Source organism: Phocoena sinus, chromosome 2, assembly GCF_008692025.1.
Source record: "Phocoena sinus isolate mPhoSin1 chromosome 2, mPhoSin1.pri, whole genome shotgun sequence".
Lineage (NCBI taxonomy): Eukaryota > Metazoa > Chordata > Mammalia > Artiodactyla > Phocoenidae > Phocoena > Phocoena sinus.
Window position 1 is genome coordinate 84,570,182 of NC_045764.1, and position 23,347 is coordinate 84,593,528.

At 39.8% G+C, this 23,347-nt stretch overlaps 1 protein-coding gene across 4 annotated transcripts in view; it reads left to right on the forward strand.

Annotated features, from left to right (window-relative positions):
• ATP8B4 (ATPase phospholipid transporting 8B4 (putative)) overlaps window positions 1-23,347 on the forward strand; it is a 305,179-nt gene that overhangs the window by 12,661 nt on the left and 269,171 nt on the right. Inside the window, exon 1 of one of the 4 annotated variants that reach the window (XM_032624352.1) lies at window positions 297-331. The exons of 2 other annotated variants lie outside the window; for them this stretch is intronic. The gene's annotated coding sequence lies outside the window, so the exon portion shown is untranslated. Of the gene's footprint in view, window positions 1-296; window positions 332-12,002; window positions 12,043-23,347 lie in introns of those variants that run through there. One more of the 4 variants, XM_032624351.1, reaches the window with a different exon arrangement.

Sequence of the window (23,347 nt, forward strand, 5' to 3'; positions counted from 1 at the left end):
AAAAAAAAGAAAGGATTTACAATGCAGACAGACTTCTTGGGAGATGAAGGTGGTAGTGCTGTTGGTGGTTGGTATGGGGGAGGGGAGAATAAGAGAGCAGCAAAGGGAGAAAAACATATATAAAAAGTGACTGGAAAGTGATTTTTTTACTAAATTTTTTTCTTTCTAATTTATGGTTTGACATTGGAATATTTGTAGTTAGTGAAATTCAGTTGACTTTATAAGATACACTTCTTATGTGATAGTTCATCCTGGCATTGTGTCTTCAATTCCAGTACCTGTCAACAGGTGGGCAGTGGTGCCCTTCAGGGTGTAACAGTGTGGCTAACTGGTGAGTGAACACATATTTCATTTGGTTATCTATATCTATATATCTCTATATATGTATATATGGACAAGTGATGCCTCATGATTTGCTAACTGCATATACATATCTGCCACATCTCTGATCATTTCTTAGTGTACATTTCCAGAAATGGGAGGATTAAGTCCCGAGGTGGAACCCATGTATAAGTTGTTTGGAACACTGCCAGGCTGCCCTCCAGAGAAGCTGCACCAGTCCACCCTCTTACCTCCAGTGTATGAAAGAGACTGTCCCAGCATGGTTTACAGATTGCAGAAGGAGGAAAAGTGATAGATTCTCTCCACGGCTAGAGTGATACTGAGATGAGCAATACAGTTGGCAGGCTGTGCTCACAGCCTTTACCACAATGTTGATAATTAAGTTGATCAGTGGGAACTTTGGTAAAAGAATAGCTTTAAAACTTGTCACCAGGTGTGGTACAGTGGAAAGATCATTAAAGTGGCACGCAGGAGGCCTGGCTTTGGGATTTAATAAATGTTAGATTCCTTTCAGTTCCCTCTCCCCTCTCTGACTATCACTTGTTTCTAAGATGGCACCCCTCTCACCTTTAACCCTGTGTACGGCAATATGGGGCATGTGTGATATTTCATGAGAGAAGCCTGGTGACCATTCTTAACAGAGGAGGGGCAGCAGATGCTCATGGTGCAGACAGACAAAAAAATGAGACTATTCTTGTGTCTCTGTTGTTTGCCATGCCTTTCCTGGCAATATGCATTTTTACCCTCAGAGACAGTGATTCAGATCTTACCCCAGGCCCACATTCCCTCTGAGGAGTTTCCAATAACTGGAGCAAAATGCTGCTGGTAGTTAGCCAAGATGTTTAAATGCCACTTGGTTATTGATCACTTCTGAGTCATGATGATGCACCATGAAGCTCAGCCTTCAAAGGACACAGTGGCTCTCCTCAGCCTACACTGCACAAAGATAGTTGCATAACTTGCCATCCCTTGGAATGAGTCATCCCAGAATATTCTGGCATAGGCAATCTAGTCAACTCTCTAAATGTTGCTTTTCTAGAAAAATTTACTCATTGATTGGTAAGAGCCAGAGATATGGGGCAGCCGCATTTGGATAGCCCATTGGCTGGCACTAATAGGTTCTTACTGGGTGAACAAAACATAATGAAAGAATAAACAGGAAAGTATTCATGGCAAGATTGGCATTAACACATTGCTTGATTCCGTGTCTATAATATGTATGAGAAGCCTCTTGCAGTGCATGATGCGGAGGAGGACATCCATGTAAGTGCTCCGGTAAAGCATGAACAAAAGCTATGGGAATATAGAATTCAGAATCCCCCAAAAAAGAATTGTTATTGGTCCTTCAAGGCCTAATCCCTGAGGTGAGAAGTACGTACTTTTATTTTGTCTGTGCAATATTTCAATTATAATGATACTCCTCACTGAATACTTTCCACATACTAGATACATACTGTTTTATTCAATCTTCACAGCTTGATGAGGTAGGATCCATGATCATCATCCCCATTTTACCGCTGAGGCAACTGAGACAGAGGGTAAATTACCCAATGGTATTTGGCTGCAAAGTGGGAGGGCTGGGCTTCACCCCAAGGCAAGCCTGACTCCAGAGCCTCCACTGTCATGCAACACACAAGTCCTATTCTGTGTTCTCAGTACCATGTCACAAAGATAATTCCCCCAAATGGACATCTGGTCACTTCCAGAAAAGAGAGAGGAGAGGAAGTGAACTCATTTCTACTTACCAATTAAATGACCTCATTTAGCAAAAGAAACAATTTTTTGGACAATTGTTTTTTGGACAATTTTAGGACAAAATATCTTGATCATGGAAAAATCAAATGGCCCTTTTAAACTAATATTTAAGCCACATTTGCTCCAGCCATGCTCTCTCCCTGTACGGGTGGTAGACTGACTAGCCTTTCTACTTTTCTCCTGGACATTTTGACATTTTATAGACATACAGAATGTGTGAAGTGCTCATAATTTGAAGTCTCTGCATAGCACTCCTCCCTTTATTCCCTGCCATGATAAACATGTCCAGATAGCAAGTTCACGGAAGGTTGTGAGCTTTGAAGTCTTTGAAAAATCTGAAAATTATATGACAATATTGTATATGTAATCACTGGTGAGAGCAAGACAACATCTTCCTGAATGCCAGACACATGGCTCCTATAAATCCTCTGCTAAGAGCAGAGAGTGGTGGCCCTGTTTACTTAAGCTCCAGGGTGGAATGGGCATGGTTAGCATCACAGTAATTGACACAATCAGGATATTCAAATGGAATTGCTGCTACTTGTGTGTATTTAAATGTCATGCTTAGATCAATAAATAGTTCAGAAGAAGAAAGTCTCCATACTCAAGGCTGGAGTAAATAAAACAGCTTCACCTTTCACTGAAATGTATGTGAGAGGATTATTAAATATCTGAGGACTGCACAGTTTAATCTTGGGGAGATAAAGTTTTATCAGCAAGAATTTGCACTCTTTTTGAGGCCCTTTGAAGTTACATCTGCGTGCCCTTAACTGGACTGAAAGTTTCCTAGTTGGATACAAGAGAAGCCTAGGAAATTTCTCTTTATGGTGCTCTGCTCCAATGGCATCAGTATTTACCTACAGTTTTATGTATGTCAGGTTTCAATTATGATGATCTATAAAAATATGTCCAGGAAGTAGACTCTTATTCCTTGTTCAGCATAAAGCATCTGCTTACTGTGTTGCTAGATAAAGTCCCATGTGGAAATCTTGCACTTGGGTTTTCAATCAGTTTGCTTCCCACACTTTTGGAAAAATATGTAATTTGTGCCCAGATTGTTCTAAACTTGAAATAATCTAGGCACATACACGAATGTGCACAGAAAAGGTCATCCAGATGGACAGATGTGACATGTCAAATGCTCTGGGTATATCTCAAGCAATTCCCACAAACCACAGTGAAAATCATTCATGGAAACAGGGTTAAAATGGAAATTTTCTGACGTATGATACCATCAAGTGATGGTGGTGTGATTAAAGATTGAGAGCAATATGGAAAGACTATTCAGAATACTGACAGAGGATAAAACCAAATGATGAAATCTAGAGTACCTCCTTGATCAACTTATAAGTTGAGAATATGTCACACAAAGTTTTTACTGTAGATGAAACTGAGAAAGTTTGAAAATGAATATGTCACAACTACATCTCAAAAGAGAAAAATAGCTTTCATATTTCAACCAGTTAAGGATTAAAGAGTGGGAACATAAAGCCTTTAAAACTTTCCTCTAATGTTAGATGTTGAGATGTTGAGGCTAATGTTAGATGTTGAGGCTCTGAGTTAAGACTGAGTCATTCTTGACAGCCCACCTTAACATTCAGACATCCTGAAGGATCTGGTTAATACTGTGCAGCTTTTGTTTTACTTCTGTAAGAGTGAAAGTAACTTCACCTTCACATATGGTGAATCACAGAGTGACTGTTGTGCTTGAAATAGTATCTCCTCCTGCTTGGTGATGAGTTAGCTGCGACTGGTACATACAGCTCAAATACATGGAACAGAACTCGTTCCACCTTCTTTCTCCTGATTTTTGTCAATGTCACCAACATTATCTTAGCCATTAGGGCTCAGAACTTGGCAACATCTTTGTTTTTATTTTTATTTATTTTTATTGGGGTATAGTTGTTTTACAACGTTGTGTTAGTTTCTACTGTACAGTGAAGTGGAGTTCCCTGTGCTACACAGCATGTCCTCATTAGTTATCTATTTTATACATATTAGTGTATATATGTCAATCCCAATCTGCCAATTTGTCCCTCCTCCCTTTTCCCCCTTGGTGTCCATAAATTTGCTCTCTATATCTGTGTCTCTATTTCAGCCTTGCAAACCGGTTCATTGGTACCATTTTCTAGATTCCATATATATGCATTAATATGTGATATTTGTTTTCCTCTTTCTGACTTACTTCACTCTGTATGACAGTCTCTAGATCCATCCACATCTCTACAAATGACCCAGTTTCGTTCCTTTTTATGGCTGAGTAATATTCCATTGTATATATGTACCACAACTTCTTTATCCATTCGTCTGTTGATGGGCATTTATGTTTCTTCCATGACCTGGCTATTTTAGATAGTGCTGCAATGAACATTGGGGTGCATGTGTCTTTTTGAATTATGGTTTTCTAAGGGTATGTGTCCAGTAGTGGATTACTGGGTCGTATGGTAATTCTATTTTTAGTTTTTTAAGGAACCTCTGTACTGTTCTCCATAGTGGCTGTATCAGTTTACATTCCCACCAACAGTGCAAGAGGGTTCCCTTTTCTCCACACCCTCTCCAGCATTTATTGTTTGTAGATTTTCTGATGATGCCCATTCTAACCAGTGTGAGGTGATACCTCATTGTAGTTTTGATTTGCATTTCTCTAATAATTAGTGATGCTGAGCAGCTTTTCAAGTGCTTCTTTGCCATCTGTATGTCTTCTTTGGAGAAATGTCTATTTAGGTCTTCAGCCCATTTTTGGATTGGTTTGTTTGTTTTTCTGATACTGAGCTGCATAAGCTGCTTGTATATTTTGGAGATTAATCCTTTGTCAGTTGCTTCATTTGCAAATATTTTCTCCCATTCTGAGGGTTGTCTTTTCATCTTGTTTATGGTTTCCTTTGCTGTGCAAAAGCTTTTAAGTTTCATTAGGTCCCGTTTGTTTGTTTTTATTTTTATTTCCATTACTCTAGGAGGTGGGTCAAAAAGAATCTTGCTGTGATTTATGTCAAAGAGAGTTCTTCCTATGGTTTTCTGTAAGAGTTATATAGTGTTTGGTCTTACATTTAGGTCTTTAATCCATTTGGAGTTTATTTTTGTTTATGGTGTTAGGGAGTGTTCTAATTTCATTCTTTTACATGTAGCTGTCCAGTTTTCCCAGCACCACTTATTGAAGGGGCTGGCTTTTCTCCATTGTGTATCCTTGCCTACTTTGTCATAGATTAGTTGACCATATGTGCATGGGTTTATCTCTGGGCTTTCTATCCTGTTCCATTGATCTATATTTCTGTTTTTGTGCCAGTACCATATTGTCTTGATTACTGTAGCTTTGTAGTATAGTCTGAAGTCAGGGAGTCTGATTCCTCCAGCTCTGTTTTTTTTTTCCTTCAAGATTGCTTTGGCTATTTGGGGTCTTTTGTGTCTCCATACAAATTTTAAGATTTTTTCTTCTAGTTCTGTGAAGAATGCCTTTGGTAGTTTGTTAGTGATTGCATTGAGTCTGTAGGCTGCTTTGGATAGTATAGTCATTTTCACAATATTGATTCTTCCAATCCAAGAACATGGTATATCTCTCCATCTGTTTGTGTCATCTTTGTTTACTTTCATTAGTGTCTTATAGTTTTCTGAGTACAGGTCTTTTACCTACTTAGGTAGGTTTATTCCTAGGTATTTTATTCTTTTTGTTGCAATGGTGAATGGAACTGTTTTCTTAATTTCTCTTTCTGATCTTTCATTGTTAGTGTATATGAATGCAAGATATTTCTGTGCACTAATTTTGTATCCTGCAACTTTGCCAAATTCATTGATTAGCTCTAATAGTTTTTTGGTGGCATCTTTAGGATCATCTATGTATAGTATCATGTCATATGCAAACAGTGACGGTTTTACTTCTTTTCCAATTTGTATTCCTTTTATTTCTTTTTCTTCTCCAATTGCCATGGCTAGGACTTCCAAAACTATGTTGAATAATGGTGGCGCGAGTGGACATCCTTGTCTTGTTCTGGATCTTAGAGGACATGCTTTCTGTTTTTCACCATTGAGAATGATGTTTGCTGTGTGTTTGTCATACATGGCCTTTATTATGTTGAGCATCATCTTTGAATTTTCTCCTCCTTCTTTCTTTCCTGTTGCCAAATGTTGATTCTTTCTTTGGAATACTTCTTGAATCTATACTTTGTTGTCCATTTCCATTGACATTGCCTTAAATTAGGCAACTATTACCACTTGCCGAGATAATTGTAACACTATCGTATCTTCCTTAATTCCCATTAGTGCCTTCTATATGTTCAATTTGGCAGAGTGAAACACAGTATTTGATAATCCTTGCCTGTACTGTTTTTTGACTCCTCTGACTTTGCTCTTGCTGTTCTCTCAACCCAAATGATTTTCACTCCTTATTGTTGTATACATAAATCATACCAACCCTTCAAACCCCAACACAAATGCTTTCTGTCCCCACAGTCTGTTCTGATTATGAGTCTCTTCTCTCTCTCTTTTTCCTTTCCCATCGTAACTTTCTTTCTCTCTTTACACGGGCACTTATCACTGCATAATTTGTCCTAATAATTTATTTTATGCTTTATTTCTTCTACTAAACTCCAACATTTTAATGTAAGACTCTATGTCTAATTAATCTTTATATCTCCAGCACAAACTTAGAATGCCTTGTTCTGTACCTTTCATCATACAAATCATGCAATTCAGGATATAGGATATTAATTACTTAATAGTACAGCCAGTGTCTAAATATTGTCAATAAATTGTCTATTTTTATGTCAGCTTCCTGGATGCCAAACCATAGGCTAATTGCTAAATTACTATTATAGTGTGACTGTTTTCATTAGGCATAGAACCTGTGGTTTTTCACGTTAACTTTTTTTTAATCATTAATTTTAATAATACATTTTATTCGATTAAATACAGTATATCTGAAATATTACCATTTCAACTTGTACTCAATATAAACACTTACCAATGAGATATTTTACATTCTTTTTTTTTCATACCGAGTCTTTAAAATCAGGTGTGTGTTTTACATGGATAGTGCACCTCAATCCAGGTGCTTAATTTTCACTGGAGGTATTTGGTCTGTATTTAAATTTCATAAAATTTACCACTGGAAAAGTAGATTCACACACCCAGCTTGTTCCAAATATACTTAAAAGTTTTACAGTAACTGATTTGAGGATTAGTTTTTAATTTTAGATTAATAATAAATTTTAATTCAGTGATTTTAAAAAATTGAAGTATAGTATAAACAATACTGTGTTAGTTTCAGGTGTATAGCAAAGTTATTTGGATATATACATAAATGTATATATATATATTTTTTTCTCTTTGCATTAACTTTAAAAAATAACTGAAGGGACAAAATAAATCTGACAAACCATATAAAAATTTGGTCTAATATAAATATAATCAGTTAAAATTTCTGGAACAAAACATTTTTATTTCTGATATTAAGTATCTGAGAACATGCAAGAGTAATAGCAGCATGATTTTATAATTTTTTTGGAAGTACTACTAATTAAATTATAATTGCTGTTAATTATACATATATGTATTGTTAGCATTATTCCTAATAATATTACTAATAGTTTGAAGATGAGACTATTGAAGTATACCAATGCTTTTTGATATTGGTGTTAAAGATTAAATTATAAAGTTTCAGGGTGCTGCTGTCTTTCTTTACTAATTGTAATAAGCTAGATTTTGTATTCCTAGCACATCAGTGGGGAATCAGACACGTCTCAGCTTTTGGGGATGAATAAACTCACACCAGCTCCTATAAGGAATGAAAGGAGGCATCATTACACAGAAACAGAGCTAGGTTAGGCACGTAGATTCCAGAACCAGACTTCCAGGTTCAAATTCCAGTTCTGGCTCCTTCTAGCTCTGCAATCTTATTAAAGTTCCTTAATATCTCTGTTTTTCCAATTCCTTATCTGCAAAAAGGCTTACTTCACAGGATTGTTGTAAGAAGGAACTGAGTTGCGATGTGTGAAGCACTTAGAACATAGTAAGTACTGCATAGATATTAGGAGTTCTTACCTATCACTATTATTATGGAATGTTAGATTTAGGATGTCTGCTTAGACATTGTGGTTTCAGACTCTTGTTTTATAGATGAGAAAATTGGGACCCAAGGAGGTTGAGTGACTTGCATCAGTGCCTGGGAAATCTCATCACAGGGGTCCTGGGCTCTTATATTCTGTGCTAAGCCCAGTGCTATGTGTGAGACATTGAGTTGCCACCCTCAGGTGTTGCAGGCCTGGACAAGTGGACAGGTGGAGATTACAGCAAGGCAAATGCCATGATGGGCAAGTGCAGCATCTTACAGGAGCTCAGAGAAACTCCAGATTTCTTACGTCCTTCTATTCTCCCTGCTTCTCTCCAAGATGTCATCTAGGTAAACGGAGGACTCATTTGATTCTGTTACAGTGAGGAGGTGAGAGCCTTGGATCCATGCTAGTGATTTCAGTGGCCTTGGCCTGCAGTGGCTAGGATTTCAGTTCCCCGGCCAGAGATTGAAGTCAGGCTGCGGCAATGAAAGCGCTGAATCCTAGACAGTAGACCACCAGGGACCAGTGATCAGTGACAAGGCCCTGGTCTGTCAGCTTTACAGAAAATGAATTTCTACAGAGGCAGAAAGCAGTGAAACAACTGATCTATTTATTATGTGGAAAAGAGTACACGTGGATTGACACACGGGTGGGCTCAGAGAAAGAGTCGTGCCCTCGTGGTAGTTTGAATCACTTATATGGGGCATTTCTTCTGGGTTTCCTTTGGCCAATCATCTTGCTTTGCCAAATTCTGAGTTCGTATTTGGTTTATCTCAGGGTCCTCCCATGTGTGCTTGCGCATCTCTTAGCCAAGGTGGATTCTAGCAAAGAGGCCTATGGGTAGTGACATCACTTACTATGAGGTGACGCCCCCTCCCTTTTGACTTCTGAGGAGCCTTTCTGCACATGTGTAGTTGGAAAGGTTTCCTTGCCCTCGAGAATGAGAAATACGTGGTCTCTTAGCTAGGCAGGGCTCAGCTCCTCTTCATCTTGGAGTATCTGTCCACAGGGAACAAACTCCAGCTGCTAATCCTGGGGCCCATCTACCTCCTGGCTCACTAGGTCCTCTGGATTCTCTCTGCATGAGGAAATCTCCTCATCTTGACCCAGGCCTTGCCTTTCACCAGCCATGAGGGGGCAGGAATATAGCCTTAGGTGTCTGAAGCCCCTTTCCTCCTTCAGTGCTCTCCTGCTGCTCCATTCTTGCTGGATTTGATGCCATCGTGGACAAGAGCACCCTTTTGAGCAGGAGGAAACAAGCCACTAAGCCAGATTTCCTAGGTGCCTCTATATCTTTCAGGTCTCTCTTGAAGCTTACGCCCAAGCTAGGAATAAACCAGGACTTTGGTGTCTGCCTTCATTGTCCTCTGGTGTGACATAACCCCATGTCTCATTCTCCTGCTTTTCTGGGAACATATTCATGCCTGCTTCCCTTGACATACTGGGTACAAGATAAAACATTGGCTTACCAATAAGGGAATTTCTGAAAAACACCACCTTCCTTACCTAGGGATGCATAGGAACATGGGGATGCACCAGAAGTAGCTGCAACATCCACTCAGCCACTGGAGGTCACAGGCCTACAGTGAGACTGGAGCACATTCTACCTCAAGGGGGCTCAGCATTTGTGGGGATGTGTTCAGAAATGGAGGGATGCACACCTTGTCATTGTTCATCTGGAATTCATATTTCCCCAAAGAAAGCCTTTAATAGGGTCTGTCCACCTCCCTTAGGGGACATCTCTAGCGGGTGGGATAATTCTGTAGCCACTTCAGACAGCCTCCCTCCTGCCATCTTGAGCTTTCACCCCCTGCACCAAGCCCCCTGTGCCGTATTCCAGCTTCATAATAGGGTGCATTTCCTTACACTCTACAGTACAGCACAGTGTCAGCACCTTATGCAGGACAGAATGCATTCAGATTCCTTTCCTCAGAGGTGGGGTGCCCAAGACAGCACTTGAGGGCTTTAGGACTCAATTCCTGCCTAACCCTTGTCTGGTTTCTGATCCACCAGGACCTCTTAATTACTTTCACTGGTGAATTTACTGATAAATTTACCTTTACTTAATTACCTTTACCTTTACCTTACTAGCTCACTTCTGTCCTCCACATTCATGAATGTTGTAGGATGTGTGACTGTGACTCACTCCAGCCATTTGGAATGGAAACCCAGGTGACAGTAGAGGGCTGCTTTTCTCTGAGGTGGGATGGGGTAGTAGCTGAGGAGAGATAAAAACTATCAGAGACATTTTCCTCTTGGACTGTTAGCTCATAGAACTAAACAGATCCTCTCTACTCATCTCTTAGGATTCAGCTTCACATGCTATCCTGAGGTTTTTCACTGACACTTCCACACACACAGAAATAAGTCCTCCTTCTCCTATGTTCCAAAACATATTCGGAAAGGGGACACGTCTCTTAGAGCTTCTGTTCTGTTGTATCACAGTGACTTATCAGCAACTCACTTCTCTTCCACTAGAAAGGTTCTTGCTAGGGCAGAGACCAGGTCTTGGTTATCTTGGCATCCCTAATGCCTTGCAGAGGGGTTGGTTCAGAATTGGGGCTTAGAAAATGGTGACAAATGTGTGAAATGTCCTAGAGATAGTTTTGATTAGGAGCCCAAACTTCTTTGATCTTGAACTTTGATCCTGCACTTTCCAAATGACATGCATGGGGTAGGGAGTGTTCACACCTACTGATGTGCAGGGCAGGCTAAAAGGGTAAAGAGATGAAGGGAAGAGCTTCCTTCAAGCCATGTGGCCCCGGATTTGGTTCTTGCTGGATAATAGCCTGCTAAAGAGAAAGTAGGGCTGGAGTGAGTGTCAAAAGAGTGTCTGGCTGCTCCTGTGTCTTGAAGGTTCTGAGATGGCAAGCACCACTGGAACCCTGAAACTGATCCAGATTGACTCCTCCTTTCTCATAAATGCCCCCTATTATTGTAATGACTTATGATGTCAATCTATAAAAAAGCAGAGCCCCCAAATATCTTCTGGTTATTATGCGCAAAGAAGACACTGTGCTTCCCTGATAGCAAGAGATACATCATTTTTGGGAGTGTTTCTCTCATTGGTGTCAGCAGTCTCTTCCAGGATTCAGTTTTGGCTGTGGAGCATTTGTCATTTGGAAACGAACTGTTAAAATGACTTTTACAACTAGGGATGCCAATGGTCTGCCTGGATTAGGCTGTCTGGTTTAGAGCTGGGTCATCTAGTTCTGGAACACATGGTTCAGAATACATTTGAAAGGGAAAGTTAAAATCACCTGGTTTTGGTGAGTGGGCTTGGATAACAACAAACTTTCTGAACCCCACTGTTTGGCTTTGTGTCTGAGTGCCTGCACTGAAAGGGTTATTCAGGAGAGCCCTTGAGGGAACGTCAAAATTGCTGGGAGAAGTTTATCCCCAAAGGCAACTTTTAGCATCCAGGAATTTGGGTATCTTATTTAAAAAATCATACCAGCTTAATTTTAGTATAGTAGTGGATTTATATTATTTTTAGTTTACTTTTAATTCCTGAAATTTTAATAGTTGAGCAGGAAACTCTTCTATTCATAAATCTGGGTCCCTATCAGGGCTTAACTTATAAAGAAATGTCTTCCTTCGTGCATTCTCTGGTTTCCTTTCTGTTCTTTTTTGTGAGTTAGTTGAGTAATAACAAAAACTCAACTGTGAGTCTTTTCATAGAGGATGGAAATTTCCACATAGGAAATGGCACCATCAGCAGTGGGTCAGTCGTTGGTGTTGAGCAATGTAAGGAAACTTACTTCCTTACACAAAAGGTTAACCAACCAACAGGAAGTATTGGTGGGGAGCTTGGGGGAGGAGAAGTTGAGTTACATTCTTGTGGTGAACTTCAGCTGAACACACCACAGAAAGTACCAGGCAGTAAATGAAACTACAAGAGGTTAGAAAACTCTCTATTTTTTTTGTTTTTTTGATATTAAAGACAATGAAGGTATGTATGATTTCAAGGTTTGGTGAACTCATTTCTGAACAGGAAGTGAGTAGGTTTCAATCACTGAAATGAAAAGGACATGGGTGGGGCAGGAACATTTTTAGTGCACCTCTCTCACCAGCCGAACCTTGTCATGGAGCAGTGGTTTTCAACAATTCCCTGGGGTGCAGGAAGAAAATAGTAAAACTTCTATTTATCCTTACTGAGTTCATTCTTTAAAACTGTCTATTTCTTGTGCTGTTTTATGGCGTGTTGAAAGGATACGCTAAAGAGAAGAGGAGAAAGCAGGGGGTTGTAACAGGATGGGAAGAACTGGAGATGTGGAGAAGCTCAGAACCTGAAGGTCTCCCTTCTCTTCTGATATAGGAAATGTGCTAGCCATTTGGGAAGATTCTGGAGAGATAGCAGGAAGGACATTGACTGCTGCTGGATAATGACTGTGTGACAGATGCTGCGTTATGTGTTATTTATTGTTGTTCTATCATTGTACGTGCAATTTGCACATGCACTTATACTTTATATTCATTTATTATCCATTTAGTGAATATCTCATTGATCTTCACAAACAGCTTAAGAAGGTTTTAAGTTTCTTAATTTTATAACCAGGAAGCTAGAGTTTAAGGCAGTTAAGTATTTGTACATTATATGGTTCATACCTCAGCATTTTCCACATTTTACTGTGTGGGTTTACAGCATGGATTCCAGGGTTCCTCTCAAAGAGATGCTTCTTCAGTAGGTTCAAGGTGGCTTCTAGTCTGCTCACTGCAGGTGGACTTTTAGAGTCAGGGTATAATGTGTTCTGATTGTCTTTCCTTTTTTATTGTATGTGTCCAATTGTAATTTTAGGCCAGAGATACTTCTCTGTCATTCAGGCTGACACCAAGTCTTGGTTTTATACTTCAGTCAGCTGAATCTTCCTATGTAGGCATTAAAAAGTGAGAAAGCAAAAAACAAAAAAGCCTAAAACTCTTGTAAAGGCTAAATTCCAGGGAACTGATTAAATCTTAGTACATTTCATTGTGATTAGATTTTAATCAACACAGAATAACTGACTCTCCTGTTTGGCGGTCTCTTTCTCAATAGCAGAGCCTGTTGCTTTCCCTTTCCTGGTAGAATCTTCTCATCTGCATGTCTGACTCCTCCCAACACATGACAAGAGTCTCGAGCAAAAATTGCATTTTGTTCATCTTTCTATGTTTCACAAATTGCCTAACAGAGTACCTGCATTTGTTGAATGAAAATATGTTTGTTAAATCCATTTCTGCCAACTATAGATTTCAAACTATGGGTATGGCGTTCTGCTTGCTATATAGGTGATTAACCTGTTTGCTTAAAGCAATAATTCTGCGCTTCCCTGGTGGCACAGTGGTTAAGAATCCTCCTGGGGGAGGAGCTTCAAGATGGCGGAAGATTAAGACGTGGAGGTCACCTTCCTCCCCACAAATACATCTACAGGTGGAACAACTCCTATAGAACACCTACTGAACGCTGGCAGAAGACCTCAGACCTCCCAGAAGGCAAGAAACTCCCCACATACCTCGGTAGGGCAAAAGAAAAAACAGAGACAAAAGAATAGGGACGGCACCTGCACCAGTGGGAGGGAGCTGGGAAGGAGGAAAGGTTTCCACATGCTTGACGGCCCTTCGCGGGCGGAGACTGCGGGTGGTGGCGGGGGAAAGCTTCGGAGCCACGCAGGAGACCGCAGCAACAGGGGTGCGGGGGGCAAAGCGAGGAGATTCCCGCACGGAGGATCAGAGCCGACCGGCACTCACCAGCCCGAGAGGCTTGTCTGCTCACCCATCGGGGTGGGCGGGGGCTGGGAGCTGAGGCTCGGGCTTCGGTCAGATCCCAGGGAGAGGACTGGGCTTGGCTGCGTGAACACAGCCTGCAGGGGGTTAGTGCGACACGGCTAGCCGGGAGGGAGTCCGGGAAAAAGTCTGGAGCTGCCGAAGAGGCAAGAGACTTTTTCTCGTCTCTTTGTTTTCTGGTGCGCGAGGAGAGGGGATTAAGAGCGCTGCTTAAAGGGGCTCCAGAGACGGGCGCAAGCCGTGGCTAAAAGCGCGGACCCCAGAGACGGGCATGAGACGCTAAGGCTGCTGCTGCCGCCACCAAGAAGCCTGTGTGCAAGCACAGGTCACTATCCACACCTCTGCTCCCGGAAGCCTGTGCAGCCCGCCACTGCCAGGGTCCCGTAAACCAGGGACAACTTCCCCGGGAGAGCACACGGTGCGCCTCAGGCTGGTGCAACATCATGCTGGCCTCTGCCGCTGCAGGCTCGCCCTGCATCCGTACCCCTCCCTCCCCCTGGCCTGAGTGAGCCAGAGCCCCCTGATCAGCTGCTTCTTTAACCCCGTCCTGTCTGAGCGAAGAACAGACGCCCTCAGGCAACCTACACGCAGGGGCGGGGCCAAATACAAAGCTGAACCTCAGGAGCTGTGCGAACAAAGAAAAGAAAGGGAAATTTCTCCCAGCAGCCTCAGGAGCAGCGGATTAAATCTCCACAAACAACTTGATGTACCCTGCATCTGTGGAAAATGAATAGGCAACGAATCATCTGAAATTGAGGAGGTGGACTTTGGGAGAAATGATATATATATATTTTTTCCCCCTTTTCTCCTTTTGTGAGTGTGTATGTATATGCTTCTCTGTGTGATTTTGTCTGTATAGCTTTGCTTTTACCATCTGTCCTAGGGTTCTGTCCATTTTTTTATTACTTAAAATTTTTTTTCTTAATAATTATTTTTTAATTAATAACTTTATTTTATATTACTTTTATTTTATCTTCTTCTTTCTTTCTTTCTTTCCTTTTTTCCTCCCTTTTATTCTGAGCCGTGTGGAAGACAGGTTCTTAGTGCTCCAGCCAGGCTTAAGGGCTGTGCCACTGAGGTGGGAGAGCCAAGTTCAGGACACTGGTCCACAAGAGACCTCCCAGCTCCGTGTAATATCAAACGGTGAAAATCTCCCAGAGATCTCCATCTCAATGCCAAGATCCAGCTCCACTGAATGACCAGCAAGCTACAGTGCAGGACACTATGCCAGACAACTAGCAAGACAGGAACACAACCCCACCCATTAGCACAGAGGCTGCCTAAAATCATAATAAACCCACAGGCACCCCAAGACACACCACCAGACATGGACCTGCCCACCAGAAAGACAAGATCCAGCCTCATCCACCAGAACACAGGCACTAGTCCCCTCCACCAGGAAGCCTACACAACCCACTGAACTAACCTTAGTCACTGGGGACAGACACCAAAAACAACAGAAGCTATGAACCTTCAGCCTGTGAAAAGGAGACCCCAAACACAGTAATTTAGGCAAAAGGAGAAGACAGAGAAACACACAGCAGATGAAGGAGCAAGGTAAAAACCCACCAGATCTAACAAATGAAGACGAAAGAGGCAGCCTACCTGAAAAAGAATTGGGAATAATGATACTAAAGATGATCCAAAATCTTGGAAAGAGAATGGAGAAAATACAAGAAACGTTTAACAAGGACCTAGAAGAACTAAAGAGCAAACAAACAGAGATGAACAATGCAATAAATGAAATTAAAAATTCTCCAAAAAGGATAAATAGCAGAATAACTGAGGCAGAAGAACGGAAAGTGAACTGGAAGATAAAATAGTGGAAATAACTACTGCAGAGCAGAATAAAGAAAAAAGAATGAAAAGAATTGAGGACAGTCTCAGAGAATTCTGGGACAACATTAAATGCACCAACATTCGAATTATAGGGGTCCCAGAAGAAGAGAGAAAAGAAAGGGACTGAGAAAATATTTGAAGAGATTATAGTAGAAAACTTCCCTAATATGGGAAAGGAAATAGTTAATCAAGTCCAGGAAGCACAGAGAGTCCCATACAGGATAAATCGAAGGAGAAACATGCCAAGACATATTAACCAAACTATCAAAAATTAAATACAAAGAAAACATATTAAAAGCAGCAAGGGAAAAACAGCAAGTAATACATAATGGAATCCCCATAAGGTTAACAGCTGATCTTTCACAGAAACTCTGCAAGCCAGAAGGGAGTGGCAGGACATATTTAAAGTGATGAAAGAGAAAAACCTACAACCAAGATTACTCTACCCAGAAAGGATCTCATTCAGATTTGACAGAGAAATGAAAAGTTTTACAGACAAGCAAAAGCTAAGAGAATTCAGTACCACCAAACCAGCTTTCCAGCAAATGCCAAAGGGACTTCTCTAGGCAGGAAACACAAGAGAAGGAAAAGATCTATAATAACAAACCCAAAACAATTAAGAAAATGGTAACAGGGACATACATATCAATAATTACCTTACATGTAAATGGAGAAAATGCTCCAACCAAAAGACATAGACTGGCTGAATGGATACAAAAACAAGACTTGTATATATGCTGTCTACAAGAGACCCACTTCAGACCTAGCGACACATACAGATTGAAAGTGAGGGGAGGGAAAAAGATATTCCATGCAAATGGAAATCAAAAGAAAGCTGGAGTAGCAATTCTCGTATCAGACAAGATAGACTTTAAAATAAATACTATTAGAAGAGACAAAGAAGGACACTACATAACGATCCAGGGAACGATCCAAGAAGAAGATGTAACAATTGTAAATATTTATGCACCCAGCATAGGAGCACCTCAGTACATAAGGCAAATACTAACAGCCATAAAAGGGGAAATCGACAGTAGCACAATCACAGTAGGGGACTTTAACACCCCACTTGCACCAATAGACAGATCATCCAAAATGAAAATAAATAAGGAAACACAAGCTTTAAATGATGCATTAAACAAGATGGACTTAATTGATACTTATATGACATTCCATCCAAAAACAACAGAATACACATTCTTCTCAAGTGCTCATGGAACATTCTCCAGGATAGATCATATCTTGGGTCACAAATCAAGCCTTGGTAAATTTAAGAAAATTGAAATCATATCAAGTATCTTTTCCAACCACAATGCTATGAGACTAGATATCAATTACAGGAAAAAATTTGTATGAAATACAAACACATGGAGGCTAAACAGCACACTACTTAATAACCAAGAGATCACTGAAGAAATCAAAGAGGAAGTCAAAAAATATCTAGAAACAAATGACAATGAAAACATGATGACACAAAACCTATGGGATGCAGCAAAAGCAGTTCTAAGAGGGAAGTTTATAGCTATACAAGCCTACCTTAAGAAACAAGAAACATCTCAAATAAAGAACATAACCTTACACCTAAAGCAATTAGAGAAAGAAGAACAAAAGAACCCCAAAGTTAGCAGAAGGAAAGAAATCATAAAGATCAGATCAGAAATAAATGAAAAAGAAATGAAGCAAACGATATCAAAGATCAATAAAACTAAAAGCTGGTTCTTTGAGAAGATAAACAAAATTGATAAACCATTGGCCAGACTTATCAAGAAAAGGAGAAGATTCAAATCAATAGAATTAGAAATGAAAAAGGTTAAGTAACAACTGACACTGCAGAAATACAAAGGATCATGAGAGATTACTACAAGCAACAATATGCCAATAAAATGGACAACCTGGAAGAAATGGACAAATTCTTAGAAATGCACAACCTTCTGAGACTGAACCAGGAAGAAATAGAAATTATGAACAGACCAATCACAAACATTGAAATTGAAACTGTGATTAAAAATCTTCCAACAAACAAAAGCACTGGACCAGATGGCTTCACAGGCGAATTCTACCTAACATTTAGAGAAGAGCTAACACCTATCCTTCTCAAACTCTTCCAAAATGTAGCAGAGGGAGGAACACTCCCAAACTCATTCTACAAAGCCACCATTAACCTGATACCAAAACCAGACAAAGATGTCACAAAGAAAGAAAACTACAGGCCAATATCACTGATGAACATAGATGCAGAAATCCTCAACAAAATAGTAGCAAGCAGAATCCAACAGCACATTAAAAGGATCATACACTATGGTCAAGTGGGGTTTATCCCAGGAATGCAAGGATTCTTCAATATACGCAAATCAATCAACGTGTTACACCATATTAACAAGTTGAAGGAGAAAAACCATATGATCATCTCAAGAGATGCAGAGAAAACTTTCGACAGAATTCAACACCCATTTATGATAAATACCCTCCAGAAAGTAGGCATAGAGGGAACTTTCCTCAACATAATAAAGGCCATATAGGACAAACCCACAGCCAACATCATCCTCAATGGTGAAAACTGAAACCATTTCCACTAAGAACAGGAAGAAGACAAAGTTGCCCACTCTTACCACTCTTATGCAGCATAGTTTTGGAAGTTTTAGCCACAGCAATCAGAGAAGGAAAAAAGAATCCAAATCAGAAAAGAAGAAGTAAAGTGGTCACTGTTTGCAGATGACATGATACTCTACATAGAGAGTCCTAAAGGTGCTACCAGAAAACTACTAGAGCTAATCAATGAATTTGGTAAAGTAGCAGGATACAAAATTAATGCACAGAAATCTCTTGCATTCCTGTACACCAGTGATGAAAAATCTGAAAGTGAAATTAAGAAAACACTCCCATTTACCATTGCCACCAAAAGAATAAAATATCTAGGAATAAACCTACCTAAGGAGACAAAAGACCTATATGCAGAAAATTATAAGACACTGATGAAAGAAATTAAAGATGATACAAATAGATGGAGAGATATACCATGTTGTTGGATTGGAAGGATCAACATAGTGAAAATGACTCTACTACCCAAAGTAATCTACAGATTCAATGCAATCCTTATCAAACTACCACTGGCATTTTTCACAGAAGTAGAACAAAAAATTTCACAATTTGTATGGAAACACAAAAGATCCCGAATAGCCAAGGCAATCTTGCGAACAAAAAACGGAGCTGGAGGAATCAGGCTCCCTGACTTCAGGCTATATTACAAAGCTACAGTAATCAAGACAGTATAGTATTGGCACAAAAACAGTAATATAGATCAATGGAACAGGATAGAAAGCCCAGAGATAAACCCACGCACATATGGTCACCTTATCTTTGATAAAGGAGGCAAGAATATACAGTGGAGAAAAGGTAGCCTCTTCAATAAGTGCTGCTGGGAAAACTGGACAGCTACATGTAAAAAAATGAAATTAGAACACTCCATAACACCGTACGCAAAAATAAGCTCAAAATGGATTAAAGACCTAAATGTAAGGCCGGACGCTATCAAACTCTGAGAGGAAAACATAGGCAGAACACTCTACGACATACATCACAGCAAGATCCTTTTTGACCCACCTCCTAGAGAAACGGAAATAAAAACAAAAATAAGTAAATGGAACCTAATGGAACTTCAAAGCTTTTGCACAGCAATGGAAACCATAAACAAGATGAAAAGACAACTCTCAGACTTGGAGAAAATATTTGCAAATGAAGCAAGTGACAGAGGATTAATCTCCAGAACATACAAGCAACTCATGCAGCTCAATATCAAAAAAAGAAACAACCCAATCCAAAAATGGGCAGAAGACCTAAATAGACATTTCTCCAAAGAAGATATACAGATTGCCATCAAGCACATGAAAGAATTTTCAACATCATTAATCATTAGAGAAATGCAACTCAGAACTACAATGAGATATCATCTCACACCAGTCAGAATGGCCATCATCAAAGAATCTAGAAACAATAAATGCTGGCGAGGGTGTGGAGAAAAGGGAGCCCTCTTGTACTGTTGGTGGGAATGTAAATTGATACAGCCACTATGGAGAGCAGTATGGAGGTTCCTTTAGAAACTAAACATAGAACTACCATACGACCCAGGAATCCCACTATTGGGCATATACCCTGAGAAAACCATAATTCAGAAAGAGTCATGTACCAAAATGTTCATTGCAGCTCTATTTACAATAGCCAGGACATGGAAGCAACCTAAGTGTCCATCAACAGATGAATGGATAAAGAAGATGTGGCACATATATACAATAGAATATTACTCAGCCATGAAAAGGAACAAAACAGTTATTTGTAGTGAGGTGGATGGACCTACAGTCTGTCATACAGAGTGAAGTAAGTCAGAAAGAGTAAAGCAAATACCATATGCTAACACATATATATGGAATCTAAAAAAAAAAAAAAAGAAAGGAAAAAATCAGCAGAATCTACGGGCAAGATGGGAATAAAGATGCAGACCTACTAGAGAATGGGCTTGAGGATATGGGGAGGGCGAAGGTTAAGCTGGGACAAAGTGAGACACTGGCATGGACATATATACACTACCAAATGTAAAATAGATAGCTAGTGGGAAGCAGCCGCATAGCATAGGGAGATCAGCTCGGTGCTTTGTGACCACCTAGAGGGGTGGGATAGGGAGGGTGGGAGGGAGATGCAAGAGGGAAGAGTTATGGGCACATAAATATATGTATAACTGATTCACTTTGTTATAAAGCAGAAACTAACACACCATTGTAAAGCAATTATGCTCCAATAAAGATGTTAAAAAAAAAAAAAGAATCCGCCTGCCAATGCAGGGGACACAGGTTCGAGCCCTGGTCCAGGAAGATCCCACGTGCCGCGGAGGAACTAAGCTCATGTGCCAGAACTACTGAGCCCACGTGTCACAACTACTGAGCCCATGTGCCACAACTTCTGAAGCCCATACTCCTAGAGCCCATACTCCACAACAAGAGAAGCCACTGCAATGAGAAGCCCGTGCACCGCAATGAAGAGTAGCCCCCACTTGAGGCAACTAAAGAAAACCCGTGTGCAGCAACGAAAACCTAATGCATCCAAAATAAATAATTAATTAAAAAAAAAACAGTAATTCTTTAGTTTTCTTAGCTGTCTTGGTAGTGAAGCTAGACATATTCACATGTTCTAAGAAATATAATGCTATTTATTCTGTTCAGAAAAGCTGTGTGGATTTAGATTCTTAAGTATAAAAATTTCCATCTCTTCCTTGTGATGAAATGTGTGTGAAGTTGTAGGACCAGGTAAGAGGGTGAATAAGTTAGGAAAAAATTTTCTCTCAAGTGCTCAGATATAATACTCTGAAAATTCCTTTAACATAATTCACTGGATTGTTGTGAGGACAAATTGAAGTGATTATCGAGAAAGCTGCTTGGAAACTCTAGATTATAGACATGTGGGACATTTATGAAAATTAAGGTTTTAAAGCAAAAGAAGGCCTTTTAAAAACACGGAAATTTTGGTTGTCCAACAATGTATGTGCTGCTTAATGAAGATTAAAGATTAAGCCCTGTTAAGGTAATATTATCTAGTGGGAATAACATAACATTTACCATTTTAACCATTTTAAGTATATGGTTCAGTGGCATTCAGTTCATTCAGAATGTTGTGTAACTATCAGTGCTCTCCATCTCCAGAATTTTTTCATCATCCCAATCTGAAACTCTATACCCAGTAAAGAATATTTCCCGTTTTCTCCTTCCCCCAGTCCCTGGTAATCTCTATTTTTTTTTTTTTTTTACCTACTCTAGGTACATCCTATAAGTGAAATTATACAATATTTGTCCTTTTGTATCTGGCTTATTTCACTTAGCATATGTTTTCAAGATTCATGCATGTTGTAGCATGTATCAGAATTTCATTCCTTTTTAAGGATGAATAATATTCCATTGTATGTATATACCATATTTTGCTTATCTGTTGATGGACATTTGGGTTGTTTCTATCTTTTGGCTATTGTGAATAATGCTGCTATGAACATTGGTGTGCAAGTATCTGTTTGAAACCCTGTCATCAATTCTTTTGGTTATGTACCTAGGAGAGGAAAAAAGCAGATCTTTTAAACTCTTAGTTTTGCCTGTGACTTTGAGCAGAGATATACTTTTCTTTTGGGTTATCCAGGGCAAGTGTAGATCCTCTGTTTGTGCCCTGAAGAATGAGCAGCTGCTTTCTTCACCTTTGATGTGCTGTAGACCTCTATCCTTTCCCCTAGCCTCCTCTTCCTCCCCTGAATTTGATGCTTCAAGATGTAGCTACAAAGGGTTCTGATATCTCACTCTAAGCACATGCCTGTGATGATATCTATTTAAATTAGGCCCATCAACTGGTACTACTTTGGGGACTGACCAGGTGAGCTGAGAGAAATTAAGTTGAGGGCACGATATAAAGGGAAATTTAATAGAAAAGGAAAGTGTCATAAAGAGAATTATACTTGAAAGTTCAACTTTAATTCAATTGTGAATGAATTACTCTCTGCTGGTCACTGTTAAAATACAACAGAGAATGAGACAAGAGCTCACATTGTAGAGGAGGGTGGATACATATTTAGTAAGCAGCAAAGAGCTACCAAATATGTTATTACTACTCATTTGTTTATTCAACATTCATCAAGCACCTACTAAGCACAGTTCTAGGCCCTGGGTATATACATCAGTGAACAAGACAAAGTCCTTGCTCTCCTGAAGCTGACCTTCTAGAGGGGAAAACTGGACTAGAAACAAGAAAATACACACTATGATGGCTGTGTATTTTTCCTATGGAGAAAAGTAAAGGAAGATAAGGGATAGGGAGTGATAGGGGTGTGTGTATTGTTTTAGGTGGGCTGACCAGGGCAGGCCTGTCGGAGTAGATGACTTTAAGCACAGATCAGAATGAAATGAGGAAGAGAGTCAAGGGGAAATGTGGGTGACAAGGGAGCTTGGCAGAGGAATAGTGGTGACTGCTGTAATCTTATATTTCAGAGATGGATAAAGAGCTTTGGGACTTAAATTGATGGGACAAATCTGATGCTCTGTGATTTTAAGTACATAATCCTATGACACTGTAAAATTATTTTTTATTTAAACACTCAAAGATCTGTTTGCAAGAGAATGTTCAGTGGCAAGATACTTTCATTTTAAAATAAATGAGTGTTTCAAAATGATAAGGAATCAGTGCTAGAAATCTCTTTCTCTCTCTCTCTCTCTCTCTCTCTCTCTCTCTCTCTCTCTCACACACACACACACACACACACACACACGTGTGCATTATGAGAGCTTCTGTGCATGGAATAAACATGAGGTGGGTCTTTTGTGGTCTTGCTGTAGGCATGGCAAGCCCTTCTATACTTTCTCCTCCCATTAAGATTCCTCATTCTGTCAGTGTCATTGGTTAGAAAGAAATATTATATTTTAATCAGTTCAGACTAGGTAGTACATGAATATCCAGAGCATTTAAGACCAAATAATATCTCTTAGAAGCATTTAACAAAAATATGCTTAGTAATCCAAAGAAAGCCAACTCCAGTCTTGAAATTTCAGGAAGGATGACAAGAATGTCAGAAACTTTTGGGCAAATGA